Raw genomic sequence first — 17,389 nt, 5'->3', positions numbered from 1 at the left:
GCCAATGTGTCTAGCTGAACATAGAGGGGAACACTCCCCAATGTTACTCCTCATGGAGATGGTACAGAGAGCACAGCTCCTTTTGTGAAGGTCAAGGATACAATAAGGAACAGCTTTTGATATTTAACTACATGACTTTTAGCGGTTAGAATGGCTAGGGAATTCAAGGCCCACACCTAAACATAGTAAAAAGCAATATACAGCAAACCACTAGTCAACATCAAACTAAATCAAGAGAAACTTGAAGCAATCCCACTAAAATCGTGGACTAGATAAGACTGGTCACTTTCTCTCTACCTATTCAGTATAGACTCGAAGTCCTATCCAAAGGAATTAGATAACAAAAGGAAGTCAAAGGGATAAAAATTGGAAAGGGAGAAGTCAAAATATCACTATTTGCAAATGTTATGATAGCATACTTAAGTAACCCCAAAATTTCCACCAGAGAACCCCTTATCCAGACTTCAGCAAATCAAATCAGTAGCCTTCTTTATACTCGAAGGATAAATAGGCTGAGAAAGAAATTAGGAAAATGACATCCTTCACAATAGTCACAAATATAAAATATCTTGATGTGACTTTAACCAACCAAGTGAAAGATCTGTATGACAAAAACTTCAAGTCTCTGAAGAAAGAAATCGAAGACAATGTAAAGATGGACGAATCCTGCTCATGGACTGGCAGGATTAATATAGGATAAATGGCCATCTTGCTGAAAGCAATTTACAGATTCAATGCAATCCCCACCAAAATTCTAATTCAAGTAAAAGTGGAGTCCATCCCACATACAGTCACGAACCCAGACACTATTGTGGATGCCAAGAAGTGCTTGTTGATAGGAGCCTGATATAGGTATCTCCTGAGAGGTTCTGACAGAGTTTGACAAATACAGAGGCAGATACTCACAGCCAACTATTGGACTGAGCAATGAAGGAATTAGAGAAAGGACTGAAGGAGCTGAAAGGGTTTGCAACCCCATTGGAAGAACAACAATATGAAGCAACCAGACCTCCAGAGCTTCCAGGGACTAAATCACCAACCAAAGAGTACATATGAAGGGATCCATGTCTCCAGCTGTATATGAAGTGGATGATGGCCGTGTTGGGCATTAATGAGAAGAGAGGTCCTTGGTTCTGTAAAGGCTTGATGCCCCAGTGTAGGGGAACTCCAGGGCAGAGGTGAATGTGCATGGGGCAACACCCTTATAGAAGCAGGGAGACGTGGGAAAGTGGGAAATGGAATAAGAGTTGAAATGTAAATAAAGAAAATTTCCAATTAAAAAAAAAGGCTAGAAATGTTTCAGTAAAAATGTTGGCAGAGTTAGTTGGTTCCTACATTAAAAAGTGGGTGTGAAATCCAAGAGTATATGAAGATGGGAGAGGGTTGTCTCATCATTATGCCCATTTAAAGTAACATTTAACATTTAATGTAATATCAACACATTAATGTGCAATCTTATACTGTCAGACTATGAGCTCAGTAGTATGATGAAAGACCTCAAATTTCACAACCTTTTCAGAACTTCAAAGAAATTAATTTTGTGGGTTTTAATTTTGATGATTAATTTTAAATATTTTTGTATTAGTAACAAAGGATATATTATAAAATGTATAACATTTCATAACTCACATCTAGGATATAAAATGTAGCAACAATATCACAAAACAACCATGTAATGTTATTGAATTTCTGATTTAACTCACTATGATAAGTATGGGGGTATCTGCCTGCTCCATTTCCAAACTGGTCTACTTTAAGTATAATAGGTTGTGCTTATTTGAGAATAGGTATACTGTCTCTGCTTGGAGCACACATAATTCAGAAGAGTATGATGGTTCTCCTTGGATGTAAAGCACCATGTGTATTCTGGAAAGTGACACACATCTTCAGAATAGCTTCAAGAACCTTAAAGTACTCTGTTTAAGTGCATCTACCCCCAACTCAGGTTTTCAAAATTGACAAGTCTCAAGAGTCTAAATTATATTAAAGTATTTTTTTATGATGGTGTGAAAACTGAATTTCTCAAAGGACAAATGTGAATTAGATTTTCACATCAGCTATATGTTTTTTAGTTATTTTCATATGGTGCTGTTTGGTCATTCCTTTACTCTGTTGCTGGTTTCAATATGCCTTATTTACACATGAACAAAGGAAGAAGTTTTTTTAGGTTTTAAGAAGAGATCAAGACTACAAAAAGACCAACTGAAGTTCTCATTGAGAAAAAAAAATGAAAGTAGAAAAATAAACAAAAAAACATGTTAAGCATTTTTTGTTATATAAACTTTCTAATTTTATTTGTAATTTTTCATTAAAAATAGTAACAATAACACATGCCACATGTTATTGACTAGGACTCTGTCCTGAGCAGTTACTATCTTTACATTAGCTCCACTTAGGTGTCATGACAATATTGTTTTTCTAAAGTGATGAAATATAAGTAAAATTTTAACTCTTTAATAGTTATATCATGTGTAATAGCAGGCACTGTGCCATCACTTTTTCTTTCAGGAAGATTAGCTTAGTTCACTTGAAGTTCTATTCCACTTCATAGTTTGAAACACAGTTCAAAACATAGCCTGATTTTTTATGTGTACCCTGAAGTATTTTAATTTCTTCTTCCTGTGGTGGATAAGATTCTGCTCCAATATGTTTCTGCAGACTGTATGTACTGCCTCATTCAATGTAAATGACAGACACAATTAGTAAATTGTTGCATTCGTGTAACAGGTATATGAATGGAGGCAACATGATGATTGTTGTAGCCATAATCTACAGCCCTGATGTATCCCCCATGTACTATTTCTTGATATTCCCGTCCTTACTGGATACTTGCACTTCTACTGTTGTCACACCCAAGCTGATTTTAGATTTCTTCTATGAGAGGAAGACCACCTCCTTTGAAGGCTGTATGACATAGCTGTTTGCTTTCCACTTCTTCACTGCTATGGAAGTCATTCTCCTGGAAGCTCTGGTCTATTACCTCTATGTGGTCATTTGCAAACCCCTTTGATACTCTTGCATCCTGACCTGGAGACTCTGAGGTGTTTTAATAGAAGTAGCCTGGGCAGAGGGATTCTTGCATTCCATTACACAAATTACCTTTACTTTGTAACTGCCTTTTTATGGACACAATGTTATTGATAATTATATTTGTGACTTATTCCCATTACTCAAGCTTGCTTGCACTGATACACTCATTTTTGTCTTTTTGGTCTTTGCAAACAGTGGCTCTATCTGCATTATTATCTTCTCCTTGCTTCTTGTCTCATATGGTGTCCTCTTGTTCTATCTGAGAGCCCATAGTTCTGAAGGACGACTTAAAGCTCTCTCCACCTGTGGATCCCATATTACAGATGTTTTGTTCTTTGTCCCATGCATATTATTATATGTATGAACTGTAAACCTATTCGCATCTGTGAAATATGTGGTGTAGTTGTCCAAGTCTTGACACCATTGGCCAATCCTATGTTTTACATATACAGGAATAAGGAAATGAAGAATGCCATCTGGAAAATGTGGAGAAAATTGATGGTGATTTCTAATAACTATTAAAATATTATACTTACAATGTTTAGGGCGCTGGTCAATAGGTAAGTGATACAAGTTGGGGTTCTAAGAATTCATGTTAGAAGTCAGCCATGTCACTTCACATTTAACACAATGCTGGGATTAAAGGTGTGCCCCACCACTGCGGCTGCTCCTTTGTTTACTTAGTGGAGTCTTGCCCTTGAGTGGGAGAGGGCAGGGCAGAAGGAGCAAATGGTTTATTTAGTGTCTCCTCCAAGGCATAAGGACGCAGAGGTAGGTAGATGGATTTCATTTCTCTTATTAATTAGGTAAGGGCTGTGAGATCTGAAATAGACTGGTTTTTAGGACCTTGATCTTCTCGTTCATCTGACTGAGGGGGCTCAGGATCGGTGTTGCTATCAATCTTCTTATTTTAGATGGCCCTATGCATTGCTGAATGGTAGCTAAAATCTGCAAAAATTCACGGGAGGGTAATTTTCCTTCTCTGGTATCTCTGTTTTTGATGTCCTGTTTAACTTTGATAGTTCTGATTGATCATTTTTGTTTTATTATATTTTCAAGAATGAATGAATGGAAACCTGGCTACCAAGGAAAAAGCTAATAACTGAATGGGCATTTATACCTGCTTCAAGAGGGAAAAATTGGTCTTCTCCAATGGAGTGACACTAAGAATATCAACCACTTCAGTGGAGGATTCACCTTCAGGAGTAGTTTGATCAACACACAATGTACTGTATAGTTTTTGTTTTTGTGCATTTATTTGTTTGCAGTTTTGTAGAAATATTTTTCAAAACCTACTTTAATAAGCATACTTAAGTGCTTTAACCTTTCTTCTAGCCTACCACCCACCAGATGTAGTAGAAAGGAAAGGTTAATAGGGCAAAAAGAATGCGGACTGTTTTTAAATAGTTCTTTCGTCTAATCTAATCTAATCTAACCTAATCTAATCTGCCTTATCTAAATATCAGCAATTCGGTTAACATAAATTAGCAGCAATGACAGTTTGATCCAGAAAAAAACTAAGGCTCTGACAATTACACCACCAGATATTTTTTGATGGTGTTTTTCTCTATGAAGTCACAACGAAGGATGGCCAGCAGAGTGGCAAGGCATACCAATACCACACAGCATTGTCCACTGTCCGTTGGTTTATATTTATACCTTTCCCAAATATCACATGATCTCTCAAGCAGCTACTCTAGCAAAACATCACATGTCCTTTTTCTAGGCTGCTTCCAGAAAATCACTGCTTGTCTGTTTTCAGCAAAACATCCTCCCACATATCTGCTTCAGCAAAAACATCCACTCATAACAGTTTCCAGAAAAATGTCACATGACATGGCTGAGTGTCCAGAGAAAGCAGACATTTCTACTTTCCAATTTGATGGGTTATGTTTTTTTTCTATTTGGTGGTGTTTTTTATTTTGCTTACTTGGTTTGGGTATGGGTCTTGTTGCATTGGGTTTTTGTTTCTTTGAGAAAGAACTCAAATCTAAGTGGGAAGGGAAGGGAGTGAATTTTGGGCTTGAGGTTTGAAAGAATATGATCAAAATTAACATTTTTAAAATAATAAAATTTAAGACAGAAAAAATAAAATTATTTTTCAAAGAGTAATTTATTTCAACAAATTTCATGATTTTAATATTATCAACTTTGTATATCTACTGGAAGTACTTAGCATTCAAATAATTATCAAGATAGGTAATTGAGAGCTATTCATTTTATATCACTTCACAGTTATGTTTCATTGCATTCAGATTGTCCAGTGGAAGTTGCAGGGGATTAACTTTGTATAATATACATATCCTTTCATACCCAACAGTACATCAGCTCAACTAAGTTTTTTGGCCAAAAATACTGAATAATGAGTGATTTTGCCCAAGAATCCTAGCATTTAGAAGATTTGTGAGACTGTATTGATTTACGATTGGAAAATGTTTGAAGAATTAAAATTTGGGTCCAACCTATATCAGAAAAATGCATGTGAATCACACGAGATCAGAGGTAAAACAAAAGTTTTAATATACCAGGGTTTGTTCACCTAGTCTCTGTGACTCTCATTGGACCCATAGCAGGTACAATTCCTTTTTTCATTTTATTTTTCATTATAATTTAATTACAACCTTTCTTCCATTTTTTCTTCCTTTCAAACCCTCTAATAAACCCCTCTGTATTCCTTTCCTAATTTATGGACTCCTTTTTAAAGCTAATGTATTAGTAAATATAACATGTTCAGTGTTTATAGTACTACCTGCATGCGTGTTTCCCAGGCTGACTGTTGAGCACTTATCAACCAGTTGGTCTGTTCTTTCTTGGACAAGACTCCTTCTGTAGTTTCCAGCTTTCCTTCATTGCCTATAATTCTTTGTGTAGGGTTAAAACTTTGTGGGCACATCTACATGCAGTTTGGCATTTTCATTACTGTCATCCGTGTTCAGTTCATATTTAGACAGTCAAGTTGTTGCCTTGTGCATAAATCTTATCATTAAGAACCTAAGAATTAACTTAAGAAATAAAGATCTGATAGTGGTTGTTTAATTGCTTTATGAAGTTGTACTTCCAATGTAGGAAATTAAACTAGGAAATAAAATATTTCTTTGAGTACTACATAGGAACCAAATGTTTCACTTTGTTTAAGCATACATTCATTTCAACAGTATTTAGTATCTTAACTCCAAGTATCCACTTATGAAGTTTGGTAATAATATGTCAGAACAAAATAAATTAAAAATTTTAGCTGGAAAATAATTACTATAAGCCATTTACTTATGTTTATAGTAGTTTAAGGATTACAATTTAATTAAGATTCTATTTTTTATTTTATTTTATTTGTTTTTTATTTAATTTTATTCACTATTTGATTTTGTTTAGGTATTGTCAGATTATAAAAATAGTTTTAGTATTCTAATAGTATAACACTTTGCTAATACTTAATTTACTTATTATAGATTCTGTGGCCACTTAAAGATTGTTTTTGAGACAAGGAATCACTATATAGTTCTGTCTGGCCTAGATGTTTCCATACTCTATGTTGTTTAGACTTCACAGAGGTGGACCTTTCCTGTGCCTCCTTGGTGGTGATATTAAAGGTAGGAGCCACCATGTATTATCAGAATGGTTGGAAATAAATTGTGCATGTAAATATGAAAATCCATGTGGAGATCGAAAAGATGGGCATAAAAAGATGCTTTCTAATTAAAAAAATAAAGTGTTTCAAAAATACTTTCTCAGAATATAAATTAGATAAAAGAAATGTTTAACCAAAACCTTTGGTAGTTGTCTCCCAAGGTATTTTTGTCATTACTGTTGGTCTTGAACATACTCAAGTTCATATTTTCTCTTATCTTGTAACATTTCTTGCATGTCAGTTTCTTGGTTAAAATACTAATATTTAATTTTCTTTGCCCTTGTTTGCTATCAACAAACATAAAAACTGTGTTTTTGTGAAAGATGATAGCACAAATAACTTCAGTAAATGAGCAAAATAAAATTTTCAAGTAGGAAGATAGTTAATATGATGAAATGCTTCCTGAAAAGAATGAGAATCTGAGTTCAGATACCTAGCTTCCATGCAAAATACCAGGAATAGCATGGCATTCCTGTAATCTTTTTGGTTGGGGGAAGGAGCAAGTAAACCATGCTTAATAATGAAAATCAGAATAAGCCTGCTGCAATATGGAGCAGTATGATGAATGTGAAACTACTAGGTACTCAACTTGCACTCAAAATCATCCATTAAAACTTAGAAAAAAAATTCTCCTCCTGACTGAGAGCTATAAAAACAAAATTTGAATTTCAGAGCTCTTTATTTGGGAAACTGCAAGATTAGAAAGTATGATTGAGATATAATGTCTGTAATACCAGCACAAAGGAGGCTGAGATGGGGGTATACTTCAGACAAACTCCATGCAAACACACACACATGTGCACACACACGCATACACACATACACACACACATACACATCACTACCACCACTATTACCAACATCATCACCAACAACAGCAGTAACAACAAAAACAAATAAATGAACAACAAACTCTAAGAATACTCAAGATCATGATTACTCTTTTTTTAATCAAATAATATGTTAATTTTTGAGAATTTCAAGCAATGCATTTACTCATCTTGGCCACCTGGCCACCTCCAATATCCACCTCCATTTTCCTACCTACCCAACTTTGCTTTCCATTAAAGTAAAACCCAACAAGTTCGAGTCCATTTTGTGTTGCCCAAGTATGGCATGTATCCTTGAGATTTGTTGACTTGCCCTGGATCTCAACATTAACAAAAAACCTGACTTAGTGCCTTCAATCAGCTGTTAAACACCAATATCTCCTCAACTAGGCTGCCCGACCCCTTCACTGTCTCCATGCTTGGGTTTCCTCTGATCTTTTTCACACTGTTACAACTGATGCAGTTTCACACATGCTTTTGTGTTGTGGTGTCTGGAAAACAGTTTTCTTATATTCATTCATCACTTTTGGCTCTTACCATCTTTCAATACACCTTCCTCAATAGCCTCTAAGCCTTGTGGGAAGATACGTGGTGTAGAAATCACACTCATGCACAGCTTTTATACTCCCTATTCTCTTATTCTTTACAAATTGATCATTTATAGGTACATGTGTTAATTTTCATTCACTAACAACAAGTATCTGTGAAAATTGAAAGATTAGAAAACGAGAGTTGAAATATGCAGAGAGAACAGGGGTTTGTTCTTGTTGTTTTTTGGTTTTTGTTTATTGGAGGGGAAACTGGGAAAGGAAATATCATATGACATGTAAATAAAGAAAATATCTAATAAAATAAAATAAAAACAATAAAGTTATTAGAGTCATTTGATATTATGTCCAGTGAACAGAATAATAATAGGCTTTCCCATAGAACCTATGAGCTATGTAACCACTGGTTCTTGCTCTTGTTAACAGTACAGGGAATATGTTCAATCTGGTGAGGCAGGCCTTAACTGTAACCAGAAAGTCATTGGTAACTTGAGTAGCTTTTATACCCCCATTATACCAGTGGACACACCTTGTTCAGGTCAATAATTTTAGAGTCTTTCAGGGATCACATTTGGGTGAGACTGATGTTTAGCTTTATCCTCTGTTAGCTTAATTCATACATTTCAGCAGTATGAGACCTAACAGGTAGAGATGAGAGATTCTGAGATTCATCAGAGATAGAAGGTCTATATCAGGAATAGAACTATGGTATATTTGTGGGTTATTTTGTTTTTTTTTTTTAAGAATCAAGTTTCATTTTGTCTCTGTCTTAGAAAAAGTTCCTCTTCTTATATGTATCACATTTTGACACATAAAATATATTTATTAGTGTACAGTCTTTCCTATTTCCTTACATATTTACCTTTGGTAGACAGCATTTTAACTGAGCTCTGCAAAGAACTTTTCACTCAGTATAAAATAGTCTACTCTTTCTGAAAATGATGGTATATGAATACATTATGAAATAAAACATCTTCTCAGCTGAAAAAAAAAAAAAACACAAGATAGCCATGAAAGCACTGTAAATTGTGGAACAGATGAAACATTATACAAAATTGGTTCTTGGATCTCATGTGGCCAGAAATTTTTCAAGTCCTGGGAGAGCTAAGAATTAGTTTCTAAGGTTAATGTTGTCTCAGGGAATCCTTTTTAAATTCCAGATGTAACGAGGAGGCAATTTTGGATCCTTTGTTATGTTTTGCTCAGCAGCCATGATGAATACAGCAGCCAGGAAGTGGCGGTAACATCCTCCACCCTTACTGCCAGAGCTTCTTCTGGGTTTTTCCTTAGATGTGAAGTGTGAGCTGGAAACAAGCAGGGAATCTTGATCAACACTGAATGAAAAGGACAACAATCTTCAGATTTTCCACAAAAGGGACATTTGGGGAGGTAAAGTAAGATATCATGCACCTTTATGAAAGATTTTTAATTTTTGATGAAGTGATTTAACATGTGGGTATTGTGTGAAGCCTACTGCATTTAAAAAATCATGCCTCTTTCTCATTCCAATTATTTTTTCTTGAGAGATTTCTATAAACTCTGATGCCCAAATTACTTATAGTAGAAATTTTATGACCGAAACTAGTGTTTTTATCAATTTTATAAAACTATATATGAGAAGGCCAGAGAATAGGACTTCATAAAAAATGATTGTTCAAGATCCCATGGGGCTCAAATAACTCTTCTTATAGCAGAAAGTACTTTCATCTATTTATCCCTCTAAGAAAAATTTTCTAATAAAAGCATTCATTTTTTTACAGGGTTAATGAAACTAAACATATTTTCAATTTTCAACTTTACATTAAAATCAACTATTTAATATCCAGCTCAAATATATTTTTCTATTATCTGTCTGATTTTCAAAATATGTACTCATTTATGAATTCTTAATTAAGCATTATAAAGTTGCATTTAAAGGCAGAATGCTTTGAGATTATATAAATAATGGTAACATAAGATCATGATAAATGGAAACAATTTTGTACCTTAAGTAGCTATAGAAATCAATTATAAAATGTTCTACTTCCACAAATATATACTAGTATAGGTTCCATAGAAGGAATACAGGTTCAGAAAATTTCACTCAAATCATATAGCGAAATCTTCTGACTTAATCTTTTATCCATTTAGATTCCTAAAATCACCAGCTTTTGAACTCTTAGGTAAACTAAGTGGATGAAGCTTTTTTAGTGCTAGATTCTGGCTTATTCTCTCTCTTAAAAAGTAGAGAATCACCGAGACATCAAGGAAGCTTAAGAAACACAGTAGGGCTGGGCAGTGGTGGTACATGTCTTTAATCCAAGCACTTTGGAGGCAGAGACAGGTGGATTTCTGAGTTCAAGGCCAGCCTGGTCTACAGAGTAAGTTCCAGGACAACCAGGGCTGCACAGAGAAATCCTGTCTTGAAAAACAAAAACAAAAACAACAAAAACCAAAAGCAAAAAGGAAGAAAGAAAGAAACACAGTAGGATGGACATGAAAAGAATGAGAACATCTCTTTCTGCTACATTCCAGGAGGAGTTGGGCAATTAAAATTGAGACATCGGGGAATCAAGAGCAACAGGGTGGGCAGAGAAAAGATCAGTAATATGAAGGAAACATATTGTCCAAAAAGTCAAGCAAATAAACCTTGTTAGCTATAATAACAGGAAATTAAGTTTTTACTAGTAGATAATTTTCATTTAAAACAATAGAATAGACTCATGGAAGTAAACACATGGGATAATTTTAACATGTAAAAATAGTAGAGTGTTTGTTTCTTCTTCTTCCTCCTCGTACTCCTCCTCCTCTTCTTCTCCTTCTTCCTCCTCCTTCTAGTTGTGTTTGTGTGGTTCTATCCTGAGTCTCTGGGGCCTCAAGTTGGACCAGTCAATGGTTAGTTACTTCCAGAAGTTATGTAACACCAGCACATTTGGCAGGCAGGACAGATTTTAGTTTGTTTTTTGTTTGTTTGCTTTGTTGTTGTGTGTGTGTGTGTGTTTTTTTTTTTTTTTTTTTTTTTTTTTTTTTTTTTTTTTTTTTTTTTTAGTTTTGTTGATGTCCCTTCTTACTGCTGGGATCCTAGATGTGAGGGTTTGTCACTAGTCTCATTGTAACCTGTTCTGCCATGTTCTCGTGATATCCCTGGAAAGCCTGCTCTTATATTTTGAAGGGAAATTGAGGAAGAATAAATCTGGGGGAGAGAAGAGTTTGGGGTAATGGGAGGAGAGAAGAGAGAGGAAGCTACAGTCAGGATGTAATTTATAAGAAAAAAATAAACAAATAGACATTTATTTTAAATATGTTTAAAAGCAATTATTCATAATAGTAATCCTATATTCAACTCTCTGGCCATTTTGAATGTTACATTTGCCTCATAGTTAAGACATTCCTTTGTCTGAGGGTATGTTGATACTGCAATTAGTTGAATTAGCTTAAATGAATGCGAAGGAAATACTGGGCAAAGTGGGTGGTGGACAAGGGAAGCACTCTTCCCTAGGTTACGATTTAGATAGCTCAGAGAACTTAGTTTCTGTTATGTGCCTGCTGAGCAAAGTAATTTAGCCCTGTAGAATTTTCAAATGCATGTCTGCAGTGGACAAGCTCATGCAATATTTTAGGGTAAAACAGTAGTTACTAGCTACAATAATTATAGATAATAATATAAAGAAAATGAGTTATTTCAGTATGAGACTATGGATTAGAAACCAGAGAAATCAATTGGGATATGATCAAATCCAATATATGGTCGTTAATGGAAGAATTATAATATGATGAAGTAGTCCACATAAGATGTCCTGTTAAGTTAAATCATTACTTCCAACTTTGGTAATTAGAAGAATGGTTTTAAAATCTGATATTATATCCTGAAATTGAGAGGAAATTAGATTTTATTGTGTCACTTCGGCATTTAATTTCCAGTTTTTAAATAATAACTACATATTTCTAAGTGATGGAATTCATCATTCTAAGCTACCTTCTAGAAAATAGTATATATTTAAGATATTTATGAATCATAACTTAATGTTTTTATTTTCTTAGTTGTAAAACTTTTTTAAAATTATCACTTTTATATCATATAGTACTATTTATAGAATCAGGTGATAGAAAGTTGTAATAGTTTTATTTACCTACACTATTATGAATGTTTTACATTGTCCTCATTTCTCAGTGTTTAGATACTGTTCTATTAATGTCATTGAGTTAGTTTTGTTGAACTGGACTTGGAGCCTATAAATGTGATTTATGTTCCTAGTGAGGCTTTATTGGAAAAACTAATTTATTTATCTATTTTAAAATTTTTGTTCTTCATATGTTCCATTCTTATTGCACTATCTACTCCCTGCCCTCTCCTTACAATCTCACTTCCAACTTCCCATTCCCCCAGATCCACCCACAGACAAGAGCAGGCCTCCCAGGGACATAAGCAAACACAGTAAAAGAAGCTACACTAAGACAAACACATAACATTACATCACCACTGGATAAGCCAACCCCCTGGGATGAATAGGGTTCTACAAACATGCAAAAGAATAAGAGACAACCCCTGCTCCCATTGTTAAGAATACCACAAGAACACCAAGGTTTTCAACCACAAGTATGCAAATGTCCTAAGTCAGACACCTATAGGCTCCCTGATCTGTGCTAGCTCTCTTGAGTCCCAGTCAGTTGATTCTTTTGGAATGGGAAGGGGGGAAAAAAAAGCATCTACAACAAATGGTTCTGGTCTACCTTGCTATCTGCACTATAAAAGGGAAATAGATCCATACCTATTATTCTTCACAAAATTCAAGTCCAAGTGGACCAAAGATCTTAATATAAACCCAGATACAATGTGGTATCCCTTATCATTTCGGTCCTTGCATCAGCTTTCTACTTCTCCCCTAAAATGTCCCCCAATTTTCCAAGAATTTTCTTCCTGCCTCCCACCCCCACTTGATCCCCCAGTTTCCCAGCCCCACATGTCCCCAGTCCACCTGTGAAATCCATTCAGTTTGCCCTTCCCATGAGATCCTTGCATCCTTAAGGCAAGGATCTTAAGCCCTCCTGGTTAGTAGCCTCCCTGTGTATGTGAATTGTAGATTGATTATCTTTTACTTTACAGTTAATATCCATATATAAGTAAATACATACTGTGTTTGTCTCTCTGGGTCTAGGGGAGGCTGAGTTTCTTTTTCTAGTTCTATCCATTTGTCTGAAAATTTCATAATATCATTGTTTTTAACAGTTGAGTAATACTCCATTGTGTAAATGTACCACATTTTATCCAGTTTTTGGTTGACAGACATCTAGGTTTTTCAAGCTTCTGGTTACTATGAGTAAAGATGCTATGAACATAGTTTGAGCATGTATCCTTGTGATAGAATGGAAGTGTCCTTTGGGTAAATGTCTAGGAGTGTATAACTGAATCCTGAGACAGATCGATTCCCAGGTTTCTGAGAAAATGCCATATTGATTACCAAGTGGCTGTATGAATTTGCATTTCCATTAGCAAGGAAGAAGTGTTCCCCTTGCTCCACATCTTCGTCAGCTGTCACTTGCACTTTTCTTCTTAGCTATTCTGACAGGTGAAAGACAGAATTTCAAAATTATTTCGATTTACATTTCCCTGATAGCTAAGATGTTGAATATTTAAGTGTTTTGTTTCTTGGCCATTGAGATTCCTCTTTTGAGAGTTTTCTGTTTAGATTTGAAGCCCATTAATAATTGGGGTTTTTTTGTCTTGTTTTTATCCATTTTCTTGAGTTCTTTATATATTTTGATATTATTCCTCAGTCAGATGTAGAGTTGATGAAAATCTTTTTCTATTCTATGGGTTTCCATTTTGGCCTATGGATGGTGTCCTTTGCTTCACAAAGCTTTTAGTTTTGTGAGGTTCATTTCTTAGTTATTGTTCTTAGTGCCTGTGCTATTGATGTTCTTAGAATGTTGTCTTGAATGCCAGTGCCTTAAAGGGGTATTCCCTCTCTCTCTTCTCTCACTTTTAGTGTGTTCACCTTTATTTGAGAGTCTTTGATCCACTTAGACTTGAGTTGTGGGCAGGGTGATAGATATGGATGTTTGCATTTTTTGCATGCAGATATCAAGTTAGTCCAGAGCCATTTGTTTTCCATTTACATTCCCACAGAATCAACTAACTGGGACTCAAGAAGTCTGGCAGAGATTGGGGTGCCTGTAGGGGTCTGACTTAGGACCTTTGCACGTATGTTATGGTTGAGTAGCTTGGCATATTTGTGGGATTCCTAACAGTGAGAACAGGGGTTGTCTCTTACTTTTCTACATATATTTGGCATATATATATATATATATATATATATATATATATAGAAAAAATATATATATATAGTGTCCATAGGTGTGTGGATTTAAGTCTGGGTCTTCTCTTATATTGCATTGGTCAACCTATTTTTATGCAAATACCATATGGATTTTATTACTATGGTCCTGTCATCCCTTGAAAGCAGGGATGGTGATAGTTGTCAAAGTTCTGGTTTTAGCTATCCTAGGTTTTTTGTTTTTCCATGTGAAGTTGAGTATTTTTGTTAAGGTCTGTAAAGAATTGTGTTAGAAATTTAGTGGGTTGCCCTAAATCTGTGGATTGCTTTAGTAAAATGGCCATTTTTACTAAGTTTATCCTATAGATCTATAAACATGGGAGATATCTCCATCTTCTGGTATTATCTTCAATTTCCTCTTCAAAGACTTGCTGTTTTTATCATACAAGTCTGTCATATAATTTGAAAATAATACTTTGCCTTCTTTCATTCCAATTTGTATTCCCTTGATTTTTGTCTTATTATTCTAAATAGAATTGTAAATATCATATTGAATAGCTATTGAGAGACTTGACAGCCTTATTATATTCCTCATTCAAATGAAATTACTTTGAGTTTCATGTCATTTGATTTGATGTTGGCTATCAACTTGCTATAAATTGCTGATCTCTTCAACACTTTTACTGTGAAGGGTTTTAGATTCTGTCAAAGGTTGTTAACATTTAATGAGGGATCATGTGTGTTTTTTCTTTCAGTTTGTTCATCTAGTGGGTAACATGACAAAGATTTAGTATGTTGAACCATCCCTGAATCTCTGGGATAAAACCTACTTGATCATGGTAGATGATCTTTTTGATATGTTGCTGGGTTTAAAGGTCCTGAGATTTCTTTATTTGCTCTATTTTCACTTTCAGATGCTGTGCTATCTTATTAATTTTCTTCACTTGTTTTTTGTTTGTTTGTTTTTGTGTGTGTTTCATAAATTCCTTCAAGGGATTTATTTATTTCCTCTTTAAGGACCTCTATTGTATTCATCAAGGCTGCTTGAAGGTCTTTATCTTGTAGTTCAGCGACATTGCATTTCTTCAGGTCTATTGTTACAGGTATGCTGGGATCAAGTGGAGACATAAATTCCTGGTAATCATTGATTTTGCATTTGCATGCGAATTTAGGCATCTAAGTTTGGCATATTTGTAATTCTTTGTGCTTATATCTGTTCTTGTCATTGTGGGGTGGGTGTTCCTTTCATTGTTATATGTTCCCGTCTCTAGCTCTCAGGGGGAAAGGGTGTGTGTTTCCTGGTAAGAACGCTTCTGAAACCCACTATGCCAACAGTTGATATTATGGGAAGAACTTAACTGAATATTAGAAGCTGATACTTGGGAATTGGAATTGTGTGGAAAAAGGTGGCTGGGGGGGGTCCACAAAAGGTAGAAATTCAGGGTATACCATCTGGCTCTGCAGAATCCAGTGGAAATGCTGCAGAGAGGAGGGAGAGAGTGAGGTTGGTGGTGTGCAACATAGCTTGGGATGAGCCTCTGGGATTAGATTTAGAGGGGAAGACATATAGTGGAGAATGCTTACATGCTTTCTCTGGCCAGTGTAGCCAATAGATCCCAGGGAATGTCTGTGGCAGCTGGTGACGGAAACAATGTGATGGGGTGGGTGGTGAGGGAGACTATTAGAGAACTTCGTGATCTGCTGCAGATGGTGGCAGAAAGGATTTGCAGTCAGCAGCCAAGTGGTCTGCTACAGAACTGCTGAGGAGGTTAAGGGGTTAGACTTAGAGGAAAGGAAAGTGAAGGTCCCCTCCCTGCCTGTCTGTAAGCAACTTGTCCCTAATATTTCACACCTTTCTTCCCACATCCTAATTCAGTCATTATTTTCATGTGCTTTCCCCAAAAGAACTTTGCATACTCCTTCCAAAGAAATTTATTTGCACAACGATTGTAGAATTTCAGGTGTATAAAACATCCTGATCCGTACCTCGGAAAACAGGAAGAATCTAGACCTGCTGGGAGTGCGATTCAGGAGTCTAGCGTAAGTTTTGTTTTTTATCCAATTACCATCATTATAAGGGATGTGGATCTTTAATCTGACATTCTCATGTATGGTACCATGCTTGTGGCCTTCTTAGTTACACCGGTTCATTGTCCATCTTGCTTTATAACCAGATGAGAACCAATAAATTCTATGGTGATTTTCTTAGTCTATCACAAATGATTTTTTTTTCTGATACAGTGACCTTGTAGGATTAGTTTACTCCTGTTTCCTTTGAAGTAGCCTGTGAATAGATTCATATCCTAGTGTGTAACTGTTCTGAGAACATTATGAAATACTGTCTTGGTTTAAATTAAATATAGCAATAGCACCTGATGAACCATTAATAAGATTGTTTCCATTCATTTTAAATTATAGTCATTAAAATTGTCACATTTTTTCTTCACAATACAATTAAATTGTTTTTATTTACAGATTAGAAGTAACAAATATGTATCTGTCCTTATATCTATCTATCTATATATATGTTCAGGAATTATTTACACATAAAAATCATATTTATTATGACCTTTCAGTTGTGTAGACAGGAAAGGCAACAGATCCTCTTTGAAGCCATTGCAAGAAGGAAAAATGAATATATAACATGGAATATAACTTTAGTGTCTATTAAAGAGCTTCCTATATGTGAGGCAGATAAATTGTTAAATGAATTGAGTGTAGTATTTCAAGGTCATGTTACCATGAATAACATTTTCATATTTTTCAATTTAACTTATTTTATATTCCTTAAAGATGAATGTATAAATTGTTTATGAGCATGTTTTATCATAATGGCATACAAATCCCCAAGATTATTTTTCATGTTATTAAATAATATTTGTTTAACAAGTAAACAGTACATAATTAAATAGCAAATAATTAAGTGTCCTGACTCTAATTCAAATTCAATGAATGATTTCTCTTCTGCAGATATGCCTTGCATCAATGTGAGTTTTTGGTCCATTACTTGAACATTAATCATTTATGGTTGCATTTTTCAAGATGCCTCATTGACACAGAAATATCATAAGAAGATACTTCCATGCTAATACTCAGAAGGAG

At 35.0% G+C, this 17,389-nt stretch overlaps 1 pseudogene; it reads left to right on the top strand.

Moving 5' to 3' along the window:
* The first annotated feature begins 2,686 nt into the window (after positions 1-2,686).
* On the top strand, positions 2,687-3,552 carry LOC116091717 (annotated as a pseudogene).
* Positions 3,553-17,389: the final 13,837 nt, after the last annotated feature.

This window comes from Mastomys coucha, unplaced genomic scaffold (genome assembly GCF_008632895.1).
Source record: "Mastomys coucha isolate ucsf_1 unplaced genomic scaffold, UCSF_Mcou_1 pScaffold15, whole genome shotgun sequence".
Lineage (NCBI taxonomy): Eukaryota > Metazoa > Chordata > Mammalia > Rodentia > Muridae > Mastomys > Mastomys coucha.
The sequence above is the reverse complement of the archived record's forward strand: the minus strand, read 5'-3'. Positions and strand labels throughout refer to the sequence as shown.